The sequence below is a fragment of the Pongo pygmaeus genome, chromosome 20, assembly GCF_028885625.2.
Source record: "Pongo pygmaeus isolate AG05252 chromosome 20, NHGRI_mPonPyg2-v2.0_pri, whole genome shotgun sequence".
Lineage (NCBI taxonomy): Eukaryota > Metazoa > Chordata > Mammalia > Primates > Hominidae > Pongo > Pongo pygmaeus.
The window spans coordinates 24832956-24849839 of NC_072393.2; positions in this window are offsets into that span (position 1 = coordinate 24832956).

Here is a 16884-nt window from a genome sequence, read left to right on the forward strand (position 1 = left end):
AAAAATTATCAGGGTAGTGGAATTTCACTGGCAGCCCACAAGGCCAGTGGACCTCACCCCATCTCCTCAGAGAAACAGAGGGGTGCCGGGGCCTTTCACTTATTCTACACCTCTCATGTCTCTTCACCATGCCAGACTAGAGTCAATCTCAACAGAGTCTTTGTTCCCTGCTGATTCTGTCAAGCCCATTCCTTTGGCTGTGGTTTTGCTGGATAGCAGGTAGTAACAGTGGGAATCTTGTCCATCCATTCATATGAGTCACTAATTAGATGACGAGGCATTTGGCTACACTTGAGAGAGACATAGTTACTCCTGCCGTTTACTCGTGCTTCATTGAATTTCTTCACTTTGACATTCAGAGCACTGGGTAGAATTCACGTTGTGTCAACATCCACCATGGGCCTTCACCATGCTTTGTTTTAAACAGTCAGATTCCCCTGGTCTGCATCAGTTCTAAGAGGGCTGCTAGGAAGTGGCAATAGTGAGGTGGGGAGGGATAGGGAAGAGGAAGGTATGGCAAGGTGGGGTGAGGGATGTCTTCAGAGGAGTGCCACTAGCATTGGGGGGTGGAGTACAGCACCTCATCCAGCCACTGCCTGCACCCAGCCCCACTTCAAGCCCCAGCCAGACTGGCAAAGCCCTTAGAGCAAATTCTTACCCTGAACTTACTGATCCAGCTTGCTGATTTCCCTTACCTACATTGTTCTAACATGCCAGAGGCTGTTTACCTTGGAGACCTGCTGTGGATATGGTTACAGCCTGGTGTGAGATTTACACCCTCTCCCCCAGATTTTCAAGGGCCTGTGAGAGCTCACCAGGTGCCACCTGAACTATGATTCTTTCCAAGGCACAGACCTCTCTCTAAGGGTGAATCCACTACAGGGCACCCTGCTCTTCACAAAAAGAACTCTCCCCTGGGCTCCCACCAGCTTCTCCAGGATCACTTCCATTACCTCCATGAATGCCTCATGGTGCCCATCTCTGCCACTCTGGATTCAGAAATCTGAACTTGACTCCCTTTCCATTGGCTGAGGGCAATGGAAGTCATCATCCATCCCTTCGGAATGGCACTCGCCTATCTCTAGGGACTGAGTGACCCATCTTCCACTGGAACCCTTCTCCACTTCGGCCTTCAAAGTTCTCATTTGAATATTTGCTACTACCCCCAAGATCTGCACCTGGGGCAGCTCCACCCAGGCTCATGCCCAAGGCTTCGAGGCTCATCGCAGCGGTCCTCCCACTCATAGCAGCATAGCATCCTCGGGGCTCCAGCGGGAGCGACCACCCTCACCACTCCCATCCACTCTCAACTGCTGGCAATGGCCGGGTATGGGCCCAATGTTTCAGTACCATCCATTTTTCAGGGCGAGTTGATTCTTTGTTGTTAAACACCCCTTACCGGATTCTGACTTCCATGGCCACCGTCATGGAAGCATGATATAGACAGCTGTCTATATCAACCAACACATTTTCTGGGGTCTAATGGGCATCAGCATCAGGCACCCTAACATGGCATTTGGTTCATCCCACAGCAGCAGTTCTGCCTACCAAAGTTGCCCGCTAGGCACCCGCATTCCATACCTGGCTCCATGCCATCGAGCTGGGCTTCTAACCCATTTAAAGTTTGAGAATTGGTTGAGATCATTTCGACTCCAAGACCCCTAATCATTCGCTTTACCAAATAACTGCGTGGCATGGGGATTTGCGAGAGCGCCAGCTATCCTTAGGAAAACTTCAGAGGGAACCAGCTACTAGATGGTTGGATTAGTCTTTTGCCCCTATACCCAGATCAGATGACCGATTTGCACGTCAGGACCTCTATAGACCCCCACCAGAGTTTCCTCTCGCTTCGCCCTGCTCAGGCATAGTTTATCATCTTTTGTTGCCTAACACAAACGCTCTTTCTCCACCTGCCTAATGCAGTGGGTGAGAGCAGATGGTGGTGCACCCTTGGCGAACTGGAGAGGCCTCAGGATCCCACCTCAGCCAGGCAGCGCATCAGCCTTCACCTTCATGGCGCCACAATGGCTTTCGTGCGAGCCCCTGACTCGCACACGTGTTAGACCCCTTGGACCGTGTTTCAAGATGGGTCATGTGAGTAGCCAACAGTTCCACCGGCCTCGTGCACTCCTTCCACTGTTCTTTTGAAATGAGTGCATGGCCGAAGAGTCCCCCCAGGCCCGACAGCACAACCAGCCTGGGGCACACCACAGTCAGCCCCAGCCCCTCCCATGCGGCCTACTCGCTGGGGGCAGGGAAGGGTGGTAGAGTAGTTACACCGTGGGAGGGGTGCCCCAGCCCCCTAGAGGGACGCTGTCATGCCCCCACGGGAGATCCCCTCATGGGGGGCTCCCACTGGGGTGGGCTCAGGGAAGCGGAGAGCAGGGCAACAGGTCTCACTACCTCAGTCCTGGGATTCGGTGAGTGCTACTGCTGAAGGACTGTAACACTCAGGGAGTGGCCCACTCCACCCCCCTCCCGAGGGACGGGGAGGACATGACCCCCCCCAAGCCACCTTCCCTGCCGGGCCTTCCCAGCCGTCCCATAGCCAGTCACGGCGCAGCACCACAGTGGAAATGCATCTGGTGGTGGCCAGTCCCTGTCTGGAGGACAGTCCCCAACAACTCCCCCGCCTGCCCTACCCACCCACCTCCGTACCTGCTGGGGCCCACAACCTCCAAGGAGGAGGAGAGGTGGCCGGGGAGGGAGGGCGGTTGGAGGGGTCGGGAGAAACCGGAGGCAAGAAAGATCTGCCAGACCACTGGCACAGCCCGACCCGCCGCCTGTTTGAATCATCCATCAGACTGCATGCACCCATTTAAGTCTTAACGGTTTCACGCCCTCTTGAACTGCGTCTTCAAAGTTCTTTTCAACTTTCCCTTACAGTACTTGTTGACTATTGTGCTCTTGAGCCAGTATTTAACCTTAGATAGAGTTTGCCACCAGCTTGAGGTTGCATTCCCAAGCAACCGGACTCTGGAAAGACCCAGGCGTGGCAGTCAGGAACTGCTAATGGCCTCACACCGTCCACAGGCTGGCTGGGCCTCAATCAGAAGGACTTGGGCCCCCACAAGTGGCGTTGGAGAGTGAGTCTTCCATAGGCCACATTTCCCACACCCCACCCACCAAGGGGCAGGGATTTGGCATTGGGATCCCTATTCATTTACCTTTACTACGGGCATCCTGGTTAGTTCCATTTTCTCCACTGACTAATATGCTTAAATTCAGCATCTTAGGTCGCGTCTTGGAATAACGGAAGGGACGGGCGGGCATGGAGGATGCGAGCCTGGACACTCGGTTGGGAGACAGGCCCAGTGAGGGAGGGGGGCGGGGGTGACAGAGAAGAGCTGCAGCTGATGGTGTCCCTGCGGCACCAGAGCCGGATGACGGGAGGGAGAAGCAAGAACTAGGGGACAGCGACTGAGGATGTGGCTCCACCCGCCCCAATGGGGAAGCTCAAGGGGGCCACAGGGGCGGCACAGCCATGAACCAGGGGCAAGCACACAATGTCGGATGCCGCCATGGTGTCCCATGGGCCACCACCAGGGCACCGCCCAGCACGCAGCTTGGCCTCGACCCCGACCGGGGGTGTCACGCAGGGCAGACTTCTGGCCCCAAAAGTGCACAGCAGGCTGGGCGGGAGAGGAGGAGGGTGCAGGGAGGAGCAACAGTTGGCCGGACACTAGGCTGCCACCGGGGCGGGCGGTAAACTGTGGTGGGCGGTGAACTGTGGCAACCGGGATGAAATCTTGCTTTCCACCCCCTCAACCTTCCCCGCCCCCCACCCGCCAATGTAGGACAGCACAGGACATTTTACCCAGGCCCAGGCGAACCCTGGACCACTTGCAGCACGAGGGAGTTCTCTAGGGGAACCCGGACTGTGGCAGCCATAGGAACTCGGCCCCAGCCGGCTCTTTTCCTTCCTCTCACAGGCAGTGGGATCCCTCCTAACCAAGGCTCCTTCCCCCACCACGTGGTCCCTCACAGGGCTTGCATGGATGGATGGGAGTTGGGAGGAAGGTGCTAATGGAAGAGGAAGGGGGCACCACCAGGCCTGTACTTGGGAGGACAGAGGGGCCAACAAGCCCTGCAAGGGAACTGCCAGCCATGCATCCCTGGAGGTCAGAAGCACCCCTTGGGATGATTGCTCAGCAAGTGATGACTCAGACAGGTGTAGCTCTGGGAGGAACACAGAGTCACAAGTGCATTTGAAATGATGATCAGTGTGTCCTGCAACTCACATTAATTCTCACAGCTGGCTGCATTCTTCATCAATGCAGGAGCGGAGTGATCCACCGTTAAGAGTTTTACAAGGTTCTTTGGTGAGGGACACCCAACAGGGGGAGGCCCTCCTGGCACAGCACATCCCCGAAGAGGTTGCCTCAGGTCAGCCAATGAGACAGCAATGAGACAAAATTCTCAGATGGGTTGGAAGGTTTCACCACAGGGGCATGCACACCCCCCCCACAGGGGTGAGCACAGACACCCCACAGTTGCCAGGGGGTTCCCACCCCTGACAATGCAGAGCCCAACATGGGCAGCACACACAATGGCATGATGGCCACCAGGTAAGACCCCACCCAGCAGCTGCAACCATGGCAATGACAGGAGAAAAACAAACAACTCCATTAAAAAGTGAGCAAAAAACATAGACACTTCTTAAAAGAAGGCATGCATGTGCTCAACAAGCATACGAATAAAAGCTCAACATCACTGATCATTAGAGAAACGAAAATCAAAACCACAATGAGATACCATCCCATACCAGTCAGAATGGAGATAATTCAAGGGTGAAAAAATAAATTCTGGTGAGGTTGTGGAGAAAAGGGAAGACTTATACCCTGTTGGTGGGAGTGTAAATTAGTTCAACCATTGTGAAAAGCAGTTAGGTGATTTTTCAAGGAGCTAAAAGCAGAACTACCATTTGATAGTTCTGCTAGCTATCCCATTACTGCATATATATCCAGAGAAATGTAAATTATTTTACCATAAAAACCCATGCATTCAAATGTTCATTCCAGCACTATTTACAATAGCAAGATATGGTCAATCTAAATGCCATCAATGACAGATTGGATAAAGAAAATGTTGTATATATACACCATTTCCTCTCATAGTAGTGATTTGATCCAAATAAGGAGTCAAAGTCTGTGAATGAGTATGTGGAAGGAAAAGCCACCCTACAAGATCTTGCTCTTGAACAATAACACCAGTAGGTGAATGCTGAGTTGGAAAAATTAGCAAATCTAGAGTCTTCTCTGGACCTATTCTATTAATTTGAGCCTTATGGACTTGCTTTTTGATTAGCTGTAACTCAACCTCAGCCTCCTTTGTTAATTGCTGAGGGCTAGTGAGACTAGGACCTCCTCTAAGGATGGAAAATAGATTACTCATGGCATAGGTAGGAATGTCTAGAGCAGGTCCTATCCAATTAATGTCCCTAGTAATTTTTGAAAGTCATTAAATGTTTTCAATTGATCTCTATGTATGGCTACTTTCTGTGGCACAATGGTAGTGTCATTTACTAAGGTCCCCAAGTAAGAGTAAGGATTAGTAGTCTGAAATTTGTCAGGAGCTATAATTAAACCAGCATGAGAAACTGAATTTTGCAAGTAATCATAACATTGGAATAATATTTATTGAGTGGGGGCAGCACAAAATATATCATCCATCTAATGAATAATGTAACACTGTGAAAGTTTTTTACCAATAAGTTCAATTGCTTGCCCTGCATAAGTCTGGCAAATTGTTGAACTGTTTAACATGCCTTGTGGCAACACTTTCCAGTGAAAATGCTTAGCAGGCTGTAGGTTGTTTACCACAGGAATCATGAATGCAAACCATTCACAGTCTTGCTCAGCTAAGGGGATAGAAAAGAAAGTCTTTTAAACCTATGATTATTAAAGGCCAATTTTTCCAAATCATAGCAGAAGGCAATCCTGGCTGCAATTCCCCCATAGGTTGTATAACTGAATTAATGGCTCTTAAGTCAGTTAACATTCTCCATTTACCTGATTTTTTCTTAATTAATAAAACTGGAGAATTCCAAGGGGAAAATGTTGGAGCTATGTGTCCTTTTTCTAATTGTTCAGTAATTAAGTCTTCTAAAGTCTCCAGTTCCTCTTTACTCAGCAGACATTGTTCTATCCAAATTGGCTTATCTGTTAACCATTTTAAAGGCATAGGTTTTGGAGGCTTAACAATGGCCGCCATCAAAAGTGATATCCTAAACCTTGGAGGGAACTTTGTCTCCTGCTTGAAGCAGTTCCTTCAAACCTTGCAAATTTTTTTCTAGTCCCATACCAGGGACATACCCCATTTCATGCATCCTATGCTGACTTTGAGGGCTATATAATTGTTCTGGAATTAGAACTTGTGCTCCCCATTGTTTTAATAAATCTCTCCCCCATAAATTTATAGGTACAGAAGTTATAATTGGTTGAATAGTCCCAGGTTGTCCATCAGGCCCTTCACAATGCAATATATAGCTACTTTGGTATACTTCAAGGGCTTTACCAAGTCCAACTATGTTAAATTTAGTGGGTTGAATTGGCCATGTGGACAGCCAGTGCTCTAGAAAAATGATTGAAATGTCTGCTCCTGTATCTGCCAAACCTTTAAATTTCTTTCCCTGTGAAATAGTTATTTCACAGGTAGGACGTTTATTAGTAATTTGATTCACCCAATAAGCTGCTTTGCCTTGTTTATTTGTGCTTCCAAATCCTCCTGTTCATTTAATTTCACTTTTCCCCATTTCCACATATGGCACAATCAGGAGCTGTGCTATGTGCTCTCCTGGCTCTGCTTTCCAGGGAACAGAAGTAGATATAACAATTTGAATTTCCCCATTGTAGTCTGAATCAATTACTCCTGTATGTATTTGCACTCCTTTTAAATTGAAACTAGACCTACCTAGAAGCAATCCTATCCTCCCCACTGTCAAAGATCCACAGACTCCTGTTGGGAACTTTTGCAGGGGTTCCCCAGGCAGAAGGCTCACAGCTTTTGTGCAGCATAAATCTACTGCAGCACTATTGGCTGTGGCAGGGGACAGACAAAAATTAGCTGGGCACACACGTATAGTCCCAGCTACTCAGGAGGCTGAGGCAGGAGAAGGGCGTGAATCCAGGAGGCAGAGCTTGCAGTGAGCGGAGATCGCACCAATGCACTCCCACCTGGGTGACAGAGCGAGACTCTGTCTCAAAAAAAAAAAAAAAACCTAGGAACAAGAATAAGTAAAAATTCTTTCTGATGTGATCTTTATATGATAAACCTACACATGTACCCTTGAACCAAAGATAAGAGTTAATATGAAATAACTCCATGGCTGGAGGAGAATGAAATGTAGGTGGAAAGACTGGTTTGTGCTACAGATAGTGACCCAAATGGGACTGTACTCTGATTTACTTCTGTGTCCATGTAGGCAGATGAGATTATGAACAAGTTACCTAGAAACCTAATCTTGGTGGAGAAAATGGGTTGCTGCTGCAGATCCAGTGCCTGGAGGTGGGGATATGCCAGGACAATTGTAGACACTTTTGTGTAGTGTATAGTGTTTTCTGTTAAGAAGCACTAGAATTTAAAATGCTGTGGTGAAGTTTCTGAGGGTGGTGCCTAGTCCTGAGAGAGGTGTGGGCACATCAATGTGTAGTGGGTATGTTTGTGAGTGGGTGAGAATCCTGTGGTGGCAGCTGTGGGAAAAGGGGGTCTGTCATCAAAGCACATTTAAGTTTTTAGTCCTCTCTTACTCTGGGAGAAGACTTGAAATCACAGGACAATGGGCAGTGTGACCACCTGTGTACTAGAGAGTGGAGACTTTCATTCCCAGACACCCAGTTTTATTCCAGGCCAGGCCTCCGTGGTATCTTTTTTTCTGGCATCAAATTTGTAGTTTGCTGAATGCCAAGCACTTCTACACCAACTCATTTTCTAACATTTGAATTCTAACACCACCCAGAGTCAGCACACACCCTGATTCAGGACTCAGTCCCACAACATTGTCCTTAGTGCAGTTGCCAGTCACAAACCCCATGGGCCCAGCTATTCCTTTGAGCTACTGTTTAAAAATTCAGGACTCCCTAGCCAGGCTTGGTGGTGTGCACCTGTAATCCCAGCTACTAGGGAGGCTGAGGCAGGAGAATCACTTGAATTCGAGAGGTAGAGGTTTCAATGAGCCAAGATTGTGCCACTGCATTGCAGCCTGGGTGACAGAGCAAGACTGTCTCAAAAACAAAACAAAACAAAACAAAACAAACAAAAAAAAAATCAGGACTCCTATAAACTATCTAAAGTTCAATAATTTGATAGAGCTACCCACAGAACTCAGCAAAACACTGTAGTTATGTTAACCAGTTTATTATAAAAGATACAATCCAGGAAAAGTCAAATGAAAAATATGTGCAGGGCAAAGAAAAGAGGTGGCAAAAGATGAAGCACATAGAAAATCCTGGTAAATAGCTGTGATTAATAAAATAAAATTTTCCATCTATTATGTGCTCCAGGAACCATTTATGAAAAGAAACATCCTTCCCATTATGACTTAGATGCTCTTTTTTTCACCTACCACATAGTCAGACATAGACTCTGCACATTTCCTTCTTGTTCTCATTTAAAAATCAGCTGAATTTTTCTTCAGTGGTAAAAATAAAATGCTTCTAAATAAAATTTCACTTAAGTCAGGCTGGGTGCAGTGGCTAACGCCTCTAATCCTGGCACTCTGGGAGGCTGATGCAGGTGGATCACCTGAGTTCAGGAGTTCAAGACCAGCCTGGCCAACATGGCGAACCCCGTCTCTACTAAAAATACAAAAATTAGCCAGTGTGGTGGCATGCGCCTGTAATCCCAGCTACCTGAGAGGCTGAGACAGCAGAATTGCTTGAGCCTGAGAGATGGAGGTTGCAGTGAGCCGAGATTGCATGACCGCACTCCTGCCTGGGTCACAGAGTGGGACTCCCTCCCAAAAAAAAACAACTTCACTTAAGTCTATCACCTTCCTACAGGCTCCTGAACTTTGAGCTACCCTCTGCCTAAGCCAACATACAACTCCATTTTAGGTCCCTCCTAAGAACGTATGACTTCAGGGTAAAACATTCTCTGATCCAGAATCTGACTTTTTCACTCTCCATTTGCCATTCACCTTCCACCTTCTTTCTAATCTTGTTGCTTCTCCCTATAAAGCACTTTTCTGCCTAAACTTTGCAATCTTTAAAGCTTTAAGGATTATAGTTGGTACTTCCTTCTGTTGTAATACTCCTTTGGAACTTAATATTTTTTTTTACATAAATCTAACTTTGTTTTACTTTACAAAGTCTGGCAACTGTCTCAAAACAAGAACAAACTTATCTTCAGTAAGACCCTCCCAGTGTCCTTTTATCATAACCTTAACAGCATCTGCCTATGGGTCCCCAGATTTCCAGGGCTCTGTAGCTTCTCTCACTGTAAAGTTTTCTTCTACGGCTGGGGTGAGCAGGCTGGGACACCTGCAGGGGAGGCTCCCCAGAAAAAACTAACTGGGCCTATAATAAACTCATTTTGCAGGCTCAGTATTAGCCTTAACTTGGAATCACTGTGATCAAGCTTTAATTTCCACATCAGAGTTACTTTTCTTTTTTGTTTTGTTTTTTTTTTGTTGTTGTTTGTTTGTTTTTTAAGAAAGAGTTTAGCTCTTGTTGCCCAGGCTGGAGTGCAATGACACAGTTTCAGCTCACTGCAACCTCCACCTCCTGGGTTCAAGTGATTCTCCTCCTGCAGCACCTCCCAAGTAGCTGGAATTTCAGGTGCCTGCCACCATGCCCAGCTAATTTTTGTATTATTAGTAGAGACAGGATTTCACCATGTCGGTCAGGCTGGTCTCAAACTCCCAAACTCAGGTGATCCACCTGCCTCGGCCTCTCAAAGTGCTGGGATTATTGGCATGAACCACTGCACCCAGCCACTCACTTGGATTTTGAAACTAAGTGTTTGAAAAATCCAGCAAAATTACTCAAACAAAATGTTGAAGTAAAAAAAGGAAATTTTAAGGTGCTTGTATTTCATACCTCAACAAGGAAAGCAAAATTATCCATTCCCTTCAGACAATAAATGTATTATTGTACTATTTTCATGAAAAATCATGTAGCAAACAATTAGTAATATAAGAACACTTCTAGGAGGTACCAAGTTTTTGTTTGTTTGTTTTTGGAGATGGAGTCTCGCTCTGTCACCCAGGCTGGACTGCAGTGGCACAAACCCAGCTCACTGCAACCTCCACCTCCTGAGTTCAAGCCAGTCTCCTGCCTCAGCCTCCCAAGTAGATGGCACTACAGACACATGCTGCCATGCCCGGCTAATTTTTTTGTATTTTAGTAGAGATGGGGTTTCACCATGTTGCCCAGGCTGGTCTTGAATTCCTGAGCTCTGGCAGTCTGCACGTGTCAGCCTCCCCAAGTGCTAGGATTACAGTTGTGAGCCACCACGCCTGGCCTGAAGTTTTATCTCATAAAATTTAGCATAAAACTCAGAAATAAAAATCACAGGATATAGAACAAAAATATTCACATCATGAATTTACCCTGTAAAAAGAGAAACTGATGTTTTAATGAATCGATGTGACTCACTAGTTATCTACCACATTTTCTTGTGGAAACCTATTTATTTCCTGAAGCCAAAATAAGGGAAGATTTCCCTTATTTTTATCCTTGGTAGCTACTATTCTAATAGCTATGCCTTGGAATTCTGTTGGAAATCACTTAGCCATAAAAAATACACCTGAGGAAATTTCTAAACTCACCCTGGGAAAGAAAAAGGTAAATGAGAATTTTTAGGCTGGGCACCATGGCTCATACCTGTAACCCCAGCAATCTGGCAAGTTGAGGCAAATGGATCACCTGAGGTCAGGAGTTTGGGACCAGCCTGGCCCACATGGCAAAACCCCATCTCTACTAAAAATAAAAAAATTAGCCGGGTGAGGCCAGGTGCCATGGCTCACACCTGTAATCCCAGCACTTTAGGAGGTGGGAGTGGGCAGATCACCTGAGATCAAGAGTTCAAGGCCAGCCTGGCCAACATGGTGAGACCCCATCTCTACTACAAATACAAAAATTAGCTGGGCATGGTGATGGGTACCTGTAATCCCAGCTACTCAGGGGGCTGAAACAGGAGAATCGCTTGAACCTGGGAGGTGGAGATTAGAGTGAGCCGAGATCACCCCACTGCACTCCAGCTTGTGTGACACAGCAAGACTTCATCTCAAAAAAAAAAAAAAAAATTAGGCCGGGCGCGGTGGCTCACGCCTGTAATTCCAGCACTTTGGGAAGTTGATGGATGGATCACCTGAGGTCAGGAGACCAGCTTGGCCCACATGTCTAAACCCTGTCTCCACTAAAAAAATACAAAAATTAGCCGGTGTGGTGGCAGGTGCCTGTAATCCCAGCTACTCCAGAGGCCGAGGCAGGAGAATCGCTTGAACTCGGGAGGCGGAGTTTCCCGTGAGCCAGATCACGCCCCAGCACTCCAGCCTGGGAAACAGTGAGACTCCATCTCTAAAAAAGAAAAAAAAAAAAAGAGGAAGAAAGAGAAAAAGAAATAGGTAAATGAGAATTTTTAACCAAAGAAATATACTATTAGATTCTTTTGAAACTCACCTGCTTTAGGCCCTTGTAAATACTTTACGTTTCAAGCTCTACTAATAATATGCAATTTACAGTTAAAAAACTGATGTTAATATAAGTGAACAAATCTTTTCAAGGTGACAAACCCAGGGAGTGGCAGTGTTGGTTAGAAAACAGGTGTGTCTCACTCATGTGTCAATTCTAGTCATCCAATCACTTTAGAGATTCTCCCACCCCAACTTGCTCGCTTAAGTGCTCAATGACCACCCTCTCAGGAGACACTGCACTATGCCCCAGTGAGTTCCCCAAGTATGTTTTACTTCGCAAGTTCTTGCACAGTCTCACTGGGGTCTGGTTTTTATTTTTTGTTCTTAGGAATACTATTTTTTTCACAAAACTTAAAGAATAAAGGGTGCAGAAATTATGTCTGTTTTCCCCTCAATACCAGCATCGGATTGGCTGACCAGCAATGAATCTTCAAGAAATGCAAGCTGAGTTGAGTGAAGAGGATCTTTTTTTTTTTTTTTTTTTTTTTGAGATGGAGTTTTCGCTCTTGTCACCCGGGCTGGAGTGCAGTAACACAATCTCAGCTCGCTGCAACCTCTGCCTCCCAGGTTTAAGGAATTCTCTGGCCTCAGCCTCCCGAGTAGCTGGGATTACAAGTGTGCACCACCACACCCAGCTAATTTTTGTATTTTTAGTAGAGATGGGGTTTCACCACATTGACCAGGCTGGTCTCAAACTCCTGACCTCAGGTGATCCACCCACTTCAACCTCCCAAAGTGCTGGGATTACAGGCATGAGCAACCTCAACCGGCCCGAGTGAAGACAATCTTAAATGTCTCAGGGGGTTAGCTTTTCAAAGGAAGAGTACACCAGGAGATTCCTCTCAGCTCCAAGCATTCAACTGACTGCTCCCTTGAGAGTCCCTGTATCTCAGATTGTCCTATGGGAGAAAATGACTCAGGAGCTGGTAATCACTAGACACTATAGCAGACATAGTCATGGCAGGTATATTGGTTTATTCACAGACAATATTGAAACCTGGGGTGCCTGAGAACACATCACCCAATAAAGCTCCCCCCCAAAAAAGTTGACCTCAAAACATTCTTATAAGATCTGTAACACATTCTTATAAGATCCCTGTGCCTAGGGAAGATGAAAGAAAAAGAGGCACAGAGATTTTTCTTTTCTTTTTTATTTTATTTTATTTTATTTTTAATTTTATTATTATTATACTTTAAGTTTTAGGGTACATGTGTGCAACGTGCAGATTTGTTACATATGTATACACGTGCGATGTTGGTGTGCTGCACCCATTAACTCATCATTTAGCATTAGGTATATCTCCTAATGCTATCCCTCCCCCCTCCCCCCACCCCACAACAGTCCCCAGATTGTGATGTTCCCCTTCCTGTGTCCAAGTGTTCTCATTGTTCAATTCCCACCTATGAGTGAGAATATGCGGTGTTTGGTTTTTTGTCCTTGCGATAGTTTGCTGAGAATGATGGTTTCCAACTTCATCCATGTCCCTACAAAGGACATGAAATCATTTTTTATGGCTGCATAGTATTCCATGGTGTATATGTGCCACATTTTCTTAATCCAGTCTATCATTGTTGGATATTTGGGTTGGTTCTAAGTCTTTGCTATTGTGAATAGTGCCGCAATAAACATATGTGTGCATTTGTCTTTATAGCAGCATGATTTATAATCCTTTGGGTATATACCCAGTAATGGGATGGCTGGGTCAAATGGTATTTCTAGTTCTAGATCCCTGAGGAATCACCACAGTGACTTCCACAATGGTTGAACTAGTTTACAGTCCCACCAACAGTGTAAAAGTGTTCCTATTTCTCCACATCCTCTCCAGCACCTGTTGTTTCCTGACTTTTTAATGATCACCATTCTAATTGGTGTGAGATGGTATCTCATTGTGGTTTTGATTTGCATTTCTCTGATGGCCAGTGATGATGAGCAGTTTTTAATGTGTGTTTTGGCTGGATAAATGTCTTCTTTTGAGAAGTGTCTGTTCATATGCTTTGCCCACTTTGTGATTGGGTTGTTTATTTTTTTCTTGTAAATTTGTTGGAGTTCATTGTAGATTCTGGATATTAGCCCTTTGTCAGATGAGTAGATTGCAAAAATTTTCTCCCATTTTGTAGGTTGCCTGTTCACTCTGATAGTAGTTTCTTTTGCTGTGCAGAAGCTCTTTAGTTTAATTAGATCCCATTTGTCCCTTTTGGCTTTTGTTGCCATTGCTTTTGGTGTTTTAGACATGAAGTCCTTGCCCATGCCTATGTCCTGAATGGTAATGACTAGGTTTTCTTCTAGGGTTTTTATGGTTTTAGGTCTAACATGAAAGTCTTTAATCCATCTTGAATTAATTTTTGTATAAGGTGTAAGGAAGGGATCCAGTTTCAGCTTTCTACATATGGCTAGCCAGTTTTCCCAGCACCACTTATTAAATAGGGAATCCTTTCCCCATTGCTTGTTTTTGACAGGTTTGTCAAAGATCAGATAGTTGTAGATATGTGGCATTATTTCTGAGGGCTCTGTTCTCTTCCATCAGTCTATGTCCTGTTTTGGTACCAGTACCATGCTGTTTTGGTTACTGTAGCCTTGCAGTATAGTTTGAGGTCAGGTAGCGTGATACCTCCAGCTTTGTTCTTTTGCCTTAGGATTGACTTGGCAATGAGGGCTCTTTTTTGGTTCCATATGAACTTTAAAGTAGTTTTTTCCAATTCTGTGAAGAAAGTCATTGGTAGCTTGATGAGGATGGCATTGAATCTATAAATTACCTTGGGCAGTATGGCCATTTTCACAATATTGATTCTTCCTACCCATGAGCATGGAATGTTCTTCCATTTGTTTGTATCCTCTTTTATTTCATTGAGCAGTTTTTTGTAGTTCTTGAAGAGGTCCTTCACATCCCTTGGAAGTTGGATTCCTAGATATTTTATTCTCTTTGAAGCAATTGTGAATGGGAGTTCACTGATGATTTGGCTCTCTGTTTGTCTGTTATTGGTGTATAAGAATGCTTGTGACTTTTGTACATTGACTTTTTGTACATTGATTTTCTATCCTGGGACTTTGCTGAAGTTGCTTATCAGCTTAAGTAGATTTTGGGATGAGATGATGGGATTTTCTAGATATACAATCATGTCATCTGCAAACAGGGACAATTTGACTTCCTCTTTTCCTAATTGAATACTCTTTATTTCCTTCTCCTGTCTGATTGCCCTGGCCAGAACTTCCAACACTATGTTGAATAGGTGTAGTGAGAGAGGGCATCCCTGTCTTGTGCCAGTTTTCAAAGGGAATGCTTCCAGTTTTTGTCCATTCAGTATGATATTGGCTGTGGGTTTGTCATAGATAGCTCTTATTATTTTGAGATACATCCCATCAATACCTAATTTATTGAGAGTTTTTAGCATGAAGGGTTGTTGAATTTTGTCAAAGGCCTTTTCTGCATCTATTGAGATAATCATGTGGTTTTTGTCTTTGGTTCTGTTTATATGCTGGATTACATTTATTGATTTTCATATGTTGAACCAGCCTTGCATCCCAGGGATGAAGCCCACTTGATCATGGTGGATAAGCTTTTTGATGTGCTGCTGGATTCTGTTTGCCAGTATTTTATTGAGGATTTTTGCATCAATGTTCATCAAGGATATTGGTCTAAAATTCTCTTTTTTTGTTGTGTCTCTGCCAGGATTTGGTATCAGGATGATGCTGGCCTCATAAAATGAGTTAGGGAGGATTCCCTCTTTTTCTATTGATTGGAATAGTTGCAGGAGGAATGGTACCAGCTCCTCCTTGAACCTCTGGTAGAATTCGGCTGTGAATCCGTCTGGTCCTGGACTTTTTTTGGTTGGTAAGCTATTGATTATTACCTCAATTTCAGAGCCTGTTATTGGTCTATTCAGAGATTCAGCTTCTTCCTGGTTTAGTCTTGGGAGGATGTATGTGTCAAGGAATTTATCCATTTCTCTTAGATTTTCTAGTTTATTTGTGTAGAGGTGTTTATAGTATTCTCTGATGGTAGTTTGTATTTCTATGGGATTGGTAGATATCCCCTTTATCATTTTTTATTGAGTCTATTTGATTCTTCTCTCTTTTCTTCTTTATTAGTCTTGCTAGTTGTCTATCAATTTTGTTGATCTTTTCAAAAAACCAGCTCCTGGATTCACTGATTTTTTGAAGGGTTTTTTGTGTCCCTATTTCCTTCAGTTCTGCTCTGATCTTAGTTATTTCTTGCCTTCTGCTAGCTTTTGAATGTGTTTGCTCTTGCTTCTCTAGTTCTTTTAATTGTGATGTTAGGGTTTCAATTTTAGATCTTTCCTGCTTTCTCTTGTGGGCATTTAGTGCTATAAATTTCCCTCTACACACTGCTTTGAATGTGTCCCAGAGATTCTGGTATGTTGTGTCTTTGTTCTCATTGGTTTCAAAGAACATCTTTATTTCTGCCTTCATTTCATTATTTACCCAGTAGTCATTCAGGATCAGATTGTTCAGTTTCCACGTAGTTGAGTGGTTTTGAGTGAGTTTCTTAATCCTGAGTTCTAGTTTGATTGCACTGTGGTCTGAGAGACAGTTTGTTATAATTTCTGTTCTTTTACATTTGCTGAGGCATGCTTTACTTCCAACTCTGTGGTCAATTTTGGAATAGGTGTGGTGCTGAAAAGAATGTATATTCTGTTGATTTGGGGTGGAGAGTTCTCTATATGTCTATTATGTCTGCTTGGTGCAGAGCTGAGTTCAATTCCTGTATATCCTTGTTAACTTTCTGTCTCATTCATCTGTCTAATGTTGACAGTGGGGTGTTAAAATCTCCCGTTATTATTGTGTGGGAGTCTAAGTCTCTTTGCAGGTCACTAAGGACTTGCTATATGAATCTGGGTGCTCCTGTATTGGGTGCACATATATTTAGGATAGTTAGCTCTTCTTGTTGAATTGATCCCTTTACCATTATGTAATGGCCTTCTTTGTCTCTTTTGATACTTGTTGATGTAAAGTCTGTTTTATCAGAGACTAGAATTGCAATCCCTGCCTTTTTTTGTTTTCCATTTGCTTGGTAGATCTTCCTCCATCCCTTTATTTTGAGCCTATGTGTGTCTCTGCACATGAAATGGGTTTCCTGAATACAGCACACTGACGGGTCTTGACTCTTTATCCAATTTGCCAGCCTGTGTCTTTTAATTGGAGCATTTAGCCCATTTGCATTAAAGTTAATATTGTTATGTGTGAATTTGATCCTGTCATTATGATGTTAGCTGGTTATTTTGCTCATTAG